This window comes from Staurois parvus, unplaced genomic scaffold (genome assembly GCF_062004578.1).
Source record: "Staurois parvus isolate SC_StPar_1 unplaced genomic scaffold, SC_StPar_1.0 ptg000318l, whole genome shotgun sequence".
Lineage (NCBI taxonomy): Eukaryota > Metazoa > Chordata > Amphibia > Anura > Ranidae > Staurois > Staurois parvus.
Window position 1 is genome coordinate 1,505,413 of NW_028318114.1, and position 8,852 is coordinate 1,514,264.

Below are 8,852 nucleotides of genomic sequence, written 5' to 3' on the forward strand. Positions count from 1 at the left end.
GGAGACAACTATACTCATTTAGGTTGATTTTGATAAAGGTGTTAAGGCTGTTTATTTAACAAAGCAAATATTCACATTGAAAATGTATATTCAGTTTACTAAGCAATAAATAGTAAATAATGTCAACATGCATTCACATTGAATATCCATCCATGGGGGAAAATGCAGGTCTTTTGCATGTACAGTGCAAAATTGGTTGATTGCCGTGAATACAGCTTTATTTTATTAGGCTAAGTAAACAATTACTTTTAAAAGTGGACATTATTAAATGAATATTCTCTACCTACTGAATGAAGCAAAAACATTGTGAATCAATCTGCTCAGTAACTTAATCACAACAAAATAAAGTGAACAAATATAGTAAAAAAACATGTATATACACAATATTGGATGCACTGCAAAACACTAAAGGTCTTTTCACATAAACCTCTGCACAAATATAAACGAAAAACAGTGTAGCACAACCAAATCTACTGTTAGCTTAGAGGTCAGATTCTGGAGGTGAGAGGCCAATCATCCTTTTGGTGGAGGTGATTGATACATGGGTGTTATTTTAAGAAGATTTTCATCAAACACTTATTGGTGATTGAATTTTGGGACATTTATGAAATTCCTTGCTGGATTGGACCCACTGAAACTTTATTGATGTATGTGTTATTTAAGTGTTGATTGGTTGCAATACACTGTTTTTGTTTCTATTTAATACATCAACCCAACTGTTAAATTTTTTTTTTTAACAAATCGAGGTGAAAGAGACCAACTTCATTTTTTCAATGTTACCGGTATGTGGTAAAGTAATAAAAACATTTCTATCTGTGTACAGTTTGTCATTATCTGAATTTATTGATAAGTTCATTTTAAATATATTAATTACCAGCAGGAAATAAAGAATGTGCATGTATATGTGTGTGTTTATAGCTCATGTAAATTTGCATATGGATATCTGAAGTATGTATAATAGGTACCAACCAGCTAAAACTGTGGTGCATAATAATGACTAGTGTATCCTATGGGTTAAACAGTGTCATTGTTAAATAACATAAATTTTGAAGTTGAAGTGATATCCTATATTGGCTAACTTAAAGTGTTACTAAACCCACAACAGTAAAATTATTCTGTATATGCAGTAAAGCATGCTTGTTATACTCACTGTGCAACCCAAGGGATTAATCCTCTGCATTGTGTAAAAAGGCTGTTTGATCCTGTCTTCTCTGATCCTCCACTTTATATACTGTCCCCAATCCATCTGTTGACAGTACAGAGCTCTAGGAGTCACTCTGCACATGCTCAGTTTTGTGTGTATTGCTAGAGAGGTTTTTTTTTTTTTATTTGGGAGGGTGCATGTGACCAGCACTGCGCCAATCAGTGCTGTCCAGACAGGTGTTATGCAGCTTCATAGGACAGTCAGAGGAGAATGAGAAAAGGTATTTAGCAATTTATATTTACTGAAATATTTGCATTTCCATGTTCTGTGTACTGTGGGAGACCAGATATAGTGAATTCAGGGTCCTGGGTTTAGTAACACTTTAAGTTATTAAAGTGCTGCACAAACTGATGGAACTATATAATTAATGTATAAAATTAATAAAAATAATTCAACCTTTCATGATGCCTTAGATCCCTTTTTCATGCTGTTTACAATTAATCGATGGCTAACATTGTACAATACTCTACTGTTTCTAAATAACAAAATTCTGAAAGTGGGGAATGAAGGAGAAAAAATATGGCGCTTGAAGATATAAAAGATGAAAACGACATAGCTATAACTGATAACGTAGATGAAAGAACATAAAACTAGAAGGAGTAAACCACAAAATGTTACAATTACACCTCTAGAATATGTGTTTTTAATCTTGCGTTGTGTTTATTTAACAAACATGTCTTCAGGCAAGATGAAAAAGAGGAGTTTTGCTTTATCTTTAACAGCTCCAGTAAATAATATCTGTTTTTCAGTGCTTTACTGACGGAAATTCACATGCTGATTTATGTAAAGCTGTCTGACACATTTAAGTCAAATTGAATTTGTTAAAAAGACCCTTTTATCTATCCAGTTGCATACGAATAAGCAAATCTGGCATGAAATTGAGTTACTCCATGCGAAATTATATTATTAAGAGCATATAAATGTTATTCTTCAGAAAATCATATTAAAAATAAAGGTGTTGAGAAAAACTAAAATTTACCCTGAAAGGCATAGTAGCTGTGAACAGCTTATTATGCACAGCTAATTTACAACACCATTATGTTTCAGCTCACATAGATCTTTTCAACCCTTGCCTGAAACATAGTATTTTTGTTTAAGTGAAGACTCAGTATGGGAGAAAATTAGTCACCCTAATTCTGGCATTCAAAGCAGTTATAATGACTGTAAACTGTAATAACCCTATTCTGAATGTCATTGTATGATGCAAGTATTGCAAAGCAACAGTTGCTATGCACTGTAACTGATCTGTGTCCACAAGAATATGATCTGAGATGGGTTCAATGAGTGGTCAAGAATGATTAAAAGGGAAGATTTTCAGAATATGTTTTTAACATTTGTGAAAATGAAAGTTCATGATGTTTGTACCTTTGAATAAAACATTCCATTCAAAAAAAGTTTATATTGTTCAACAAATAGCAGTTGTGTAAACTTTTCCTTCTCCAATCATGCCATAAAGATAATCTGTTTGAAGGTACAGTGGGCAGATGCAGAGAAAGGGGTTGACAAAGGATAAAGAGAGAGGAATCAGGAGTGGGGAATCAGTAGAGGTCTAAGAACAAGCAGAGAAGCACAGAGAACCGGTGGCACAGTTTACATTATCTGGTGATTTTTAATGTTGTGGATACTAATGGAGTGTAATCGGTATGGTAGTGGATGTATTTTACTAGATGAAAATGGTCTCACATGTAGATACTGTATGTATGCTGAACATCTTTGGGTCACTTTCTTTGTATACTCTTGCTAGCATTTGTTTTGCCAATACATGTGTAGTGCTGTAATATGATATACAAGATATTTAAAAAGATAAATATCAATTATAGTATATACATTAGCTGCATTTACCATACATTTATTAAATTAATTCATAATTTGATTGCAATCTGACTCTGTTCTCAGCTATCCTCTAGGGCCTACAGAATCACACCATTCCATGTTATAAAGGAATGAAGTGAAAATTAATTCCAAAGTTCTGTCTTGGTCCATTGGTCCTGATACAAAAGGGTGAATGAATGTTACCACCCTAGGACTGGATGTGTGTTAGTAGATTCTCTAGGAAAAAATAAAGGAAGAAAAGTTTGCGAAAACAGAACTATGGCAGTCAACATACAGTTGTGTCCAAAATTATTCAACCCCCAATGCTGTAAAGGGGTTTAGGGACTATAGTGTACATTTGGAATTGTATTCAGAATCAAATCCTACAAGGACGTTGTAACTACCCAAATGCAACTAAAATGACATCAATTGTTTATGTAATACAGTAGTAAATGGTTCTTATGTGGTTTCTTCATTGCCACAATTATTCAACCCCTTAAAGACTACCACTCTGAAGAACAGAGGTTCATACAGGTGCTTTCCATCAGGTATTGAAAACACCTGTGGATGTCACCGAGCAGCAATCAAGCATAATAAGCACCAATTAGGCAGCTTTAAAATGACTGTGATACTCAGCTCCTTCTAGACATTTACTGGTGTGGTTACAAACATGGTGAAGGCAAGAGAATGGTCCAGGAAGACAAGAGAAGAGGTGATTTCTCTTCACAGGAAGGGCAATGGCTATAAGAAGATTGCAAAGATGTTAAACATACCAAGAGACACCTTAGGAAGCATCATTCGCAAATTCAAGGCAAAGGGCACTGTTGAAACGCTACCTGGTCGTGGCAGAAAGAAGATGCTGACTTCAACTGCTGTGCGCTACCTGAAGCGTAGAGTGGAGAGAAGTCCCCGTGTGACTGCTGAGGAACTGAGAAAAGATTTGTCAGATGTGGGTACAGAAGTTTCAGCCCAGACAATAAGACGCACACTGCGTAATGAAGGCCTCCGTGCCAGAACTCCCAGGCGTACCCCCTTGCTGTCTCCAAAGAATAAGAAGAGTCGACTGCAGTATGCCAAAAGCCATGTGGACAAACCACAAAAGTTGTGGGATAGTGTTCTGTGGACTGATGAAACAAAATTAGAACTGTTTGGGCCCATGGATCAACGCTATGTTTGGAGGAGGAAGAACAAGGCCTATGATGAAAAGAACACCTTGCCTACTGTGAAGCATGGTGGAGGGTCAATCATGCTTTGGGGCTGTTTTGCTTCTGCAGGTACAGGGAAGCTTCAGCGTGTGCAAGGTACCATGAATTCTCTTCAGTACCAGGAGATATTGGATGGAAACGTGATGCAGTCCGTCACACACCTGAGGCTTGGGAGACGTTGGACCTTTCAACAGGACAATGATCCCAAGCATACCTCCAAGTCCACTAGAGCATGGTTGCAGAGGAAAGGCTGGAACATTTTGGAGTGGCCATCGCAGTCACCAGACTTAAATCCGATTGAGAACCTCTGGTGGGACTTAAAGAAAGCAGTTGCAGTGCGCAAGCCTAAGAATGTGACTGAACTGGAGGCCTTTGCCCATGAAGAATGGGCGAAGATACCCGTAGATCGCTGCAAGACACTTGTGTCAAGCTATGCTTCACGTTTAAAAGCTGTTATAACTGTAAAAGGATGCTGTACTAAGTACTAAGATTGAATGTCACTTGGGGGTTGAATAAAACTGATAATGCTGTGAGCACAGAAAAGACATTTGTGGTTATTTCATTATAACTGTTATGTTATATTTGTCTGACCTACAAGTGCCTCTTTAATGTAAATGTAAGCAAGATGACTGAATGATCAAAAGCAATGTCAAACTGGCCAAAACACTCAATTTCAGTGGGGGTTGAATAATTTTGGACACAACTGTATCTAAGGACTGATAAGCTGAAAATTATTCAATTGTTTTTGGGTTTAGACACAGTAAGTATCATTAACTCATGGGGAAAAGCAGACTGACAATAGCTCCCCTATACATAAAAGGACTTAAAAATACATGTTGCATATTTGATTAAAAGTAGTGCTGAACTAGTTAATTCACTAATCCACCAGCTATAGCCAGCAACACTAACCACTGTGTTCGGCTGGCAGGGAAGGCTGCCTGCGCTCCCTTCTGGCACAATACAATAGCACAGTGGCAGGGATTCAGTGTTGATGGGGGAATCAATCATTTTTTTTTTCTTTACCCCTTTGTGGAAGGAAAGAAAATTGCAGAATCAGGGCATCCTTTATTTTTTTTTTGTATTAACAATTTTTATTGGTTTTCAAATAAGTATACAAACAGTGCGTTTGCAAAAGGAAAAAATAACATAACAGAAAGGTACATCGATGGTAAGACTACATAGATTCAGGACACACAATGTCATAATATAACAATGTAGAGGTTATTAGGACCTTAAATTTTGGGCCAGTGAAGAAGAAATGAAGATATCCCACGGGTGCCATACTGCAAACACAGCAATCGAACAACTATGTAGGGCAGTCAAATACTCCATCTGTCTTACATCAGCAATAATTTTGTATAAGATCGGCATTGAAGGGGGAGTAGAGGAAAGCCAGCACATAGGAATGCTTCTCCTAGCCGCAGTCAAGACATGTACAGAAAGTTTCCCGCACATTTTAGATAGTTCCGGGAATGGTAGATTTAATAAAAAGTATAATGGTTCAAATGGGAGAGAGGTACAGTATGCAAAAGCGATTGTAACAAGGAAAGAACCTCTTCCCAAAAGGGAATAATGGAACTGCATGTCCAAAAGATATGGTAGAGAGAACCAAGGTCTTTACCACAGTGCCAGCAGGTAGGAGAAGCATTCGGGTTATAAGTGTGGAGGACTTCAGGCGTTTTGTACCACAACATCATGATCTTGTATGTGTTTTCCTTAAAGACCACACAAACAGAGGATCTAGGTGCATTTTCCCAAATTTTCTTCCACATTAACAAGTCTATGTCACATTGTAAAAATTGAGACCACTTACGCATGTAGAGGTGAGTGTCATTATAAAAGGAGGGGGCATCCATAAGAAGTTAATATGTGTTAGAAATAAGACCCCTTTGATGTGGACCCTGTAGGCATAAACGTTCAAAGGGAGTAGGATTCCCCACGGTCAGTAAAGGTGACATGGTAGAAAAAAAATGGCGTATTTGAAGATAAATATAAAAATGTTGGGATGGTAGAGGAGCTTTTTTCTGGAGATCTGAGAATGAATGAAGTTTCCGAGTCACCGGGTGTACCAAGTGACGCAGTTGGAATAGGTTGGCTGCAACCCAAGGAGACATCCGGGACACAGCCATATAATCTGGGAGATTAGGGTTAAATAGGATATTCGTCAGTGGGGAACAGTCAGAGACCAGTATAAATTTAGTCTTACATTTCTGGCAAACAGTCAAAGAAAAGTGCATAGGACCAAGAAATAGATGGCGAAAGGATGAGACATCGACTGCTAAGGTCAACCATAGGGGGAAGCAGGGATGGGCCAGACATAAGTGCAAAGATTCAATCTCAGTCCATGTGTTGGGAGGGTAATGGGTAGACCATGACATGAGAAAACGAGGGTGAGTTGCATAATAGTAGGTTACTATGTACAGTGCCCCCAAGCCCCCCCTAGAACACAGGGAGAGCAAAACAGAACGTGCAATTCTATGCCGCTTATTATGCCAAATAAAATGCAGAAAAGATTTCTGAAGGGAGTGAAGTTTAGACATAGGGACAGGAACGGGGAGGGTCGCAAATAAATATAGAAGTTTGGGTAACACAGTCATTTTTAGTACATTAATGTGGAAAGAAATAGGTAGGGAATCCCATTGTTTCAGAGAGCGGGAAATAGCTATAAATAGGGAGAGGAAATTGGCCTCATATATGGAGTGATAGGAAGGAGTAAGATTAGTACCTAAATATTTTAAAGAGTGGGTGCACCACCGGTAAGGAAAGGCTTGAAGAGATGACAGCACAACGGGTGGGATATGTAGTGGGAGTGCCTCAGTTTTGGACGTGTTAACTTTGTAGCCTGATAAGGCTCTGAATTGATGCAAGGTCTTATGTAAAATTGGTAGGGAGGTGTGGGGACTTGAAAATGTGAGGAGAATGTCGTCTGCGAACAGGGATAGTTTGTATTCATGGGTATGGGTTTGTATCCCGCGTATATCTGGATTAGACCTGATGGCGATAGCTAATGGTTCCAAACAGAGAATGAACAATAAAGGAGAGAGTGGACAACCCCTGACGCGTACCATCTGACATCTGAAAAGGGGACGAAAAAAAGTATGCTAATCTGACCTGCGAAAAAGGGGAAGAATAAATAGTCTTCAAGGTTGCCACAAATGGACCCCGGAAACCAAACCTCTCCAAGACCATAAACATGTAAGGCCAACTTAGACGATCGAAAGCTTTTTGAGCATCTAAACTCAATACTATAGCAGGGATGGAGGATCAATTAACCAAGTCAACTACAGTAGATCAATAGATCTCCTGGTGTTATCTGCCGCATGCTTGGCAGGCACAAAGCCTACCTGATCCCTAGGTATGAGCTTGGAGATAGGTCCGGACAGTCGGTTGGCCAAGATTTTAGTAAAAATCTTGTAGTCGGAGTTTAGTAGGTCAATGGGGCGATAATTGTCTACAATAGTGTGGTCCTTGTCGGGTTTGGGGATAACTGAAATGTATGCGCGGGAGAACTCTGACTGGGGTGTGACACCTCTGAAAAGATCTTGATAGAGAGGAGATGGGGGGCCAGGATACCAATGAAAAATTTATATTAGGAGTAGGGCAGTCCATCTGGTCCCGGGGCTTTACAAGACGGGAGATGTTTAATTGTGTCAAATAATTCCTCAGATGTAATGTCAGCATTAAGGACCGCAATGTCCGAGGGCGACAGTCTCGGAAGCGACAGGGGATCAAAAAAACTATCAAAGGATGACTGTGTAAGGGGCGGATGAAGATCTGGGGTCAAACAGTTATAAAGATTCTCATAGTATGAGCAAAAAAGGGATACCATGACATGGGGATCATAGGTAGGGCTGCCATTCGGTTGGATTAAAGATCAGGCATCATTGAGGGGGATTGTGCTTTGAGTCGATTAACTAGCATACGGTGTGGTTTATTAGAGAATTTGTAAAATTTCTGTTTGACCCAAAGGATTGTGCAGACTTACTGGAATCGAGAGCTTTGATTTGGTCGCGGAGAGATGTTACCCCCTCGGAGCCTCGAAGTGGACGGTTTAGCCAATAGACGTCATTCAGCCAAAGACAGTTGGTGGATAATTGAAGCCTTGGCACTCGCCGATGACTATTTTAAACGGGAGCCCATAGAAATACAGAGACCTCGAAATACCGTCTTATGAGCCTCCCACAGGGTCGAGGAAGAAGCTACGGTGCCAACATTGTGACTAAAGTAAGTATCAAGACCCCGAGAGAGTTCGTCCCGAAGATGTTCCGTGGAAAGAAAGGACTCATTAAGGCGCCATTGACATGTTTTCGGTTCAACGATAGGGAAGAAAAGGTTCAAGGTCAGAGAAGCGTGATCAGACCAGGTAATAGGGTTGATATCAGAGGAGACCAGGAGGGGTAGCAATGGAGCAGATGAAAAAATGATCTAGGTGTCGGAACTACGGTGAGGGATGGAGTAGAAAGTAAATTGTTTATGTAGAGGATGTTTAATCCGCCATGCATCAAAGAGAAGATGCTCCCTTATCAGTCTGCGGAAGGCTTTAGAAGAGGAGCATTGCTGCTTTGAGGGTGTGGACTCAAACAAAACTTTCCTGTCTTTATAGGGGGAGAAAATTTAATTAAAATCACCCC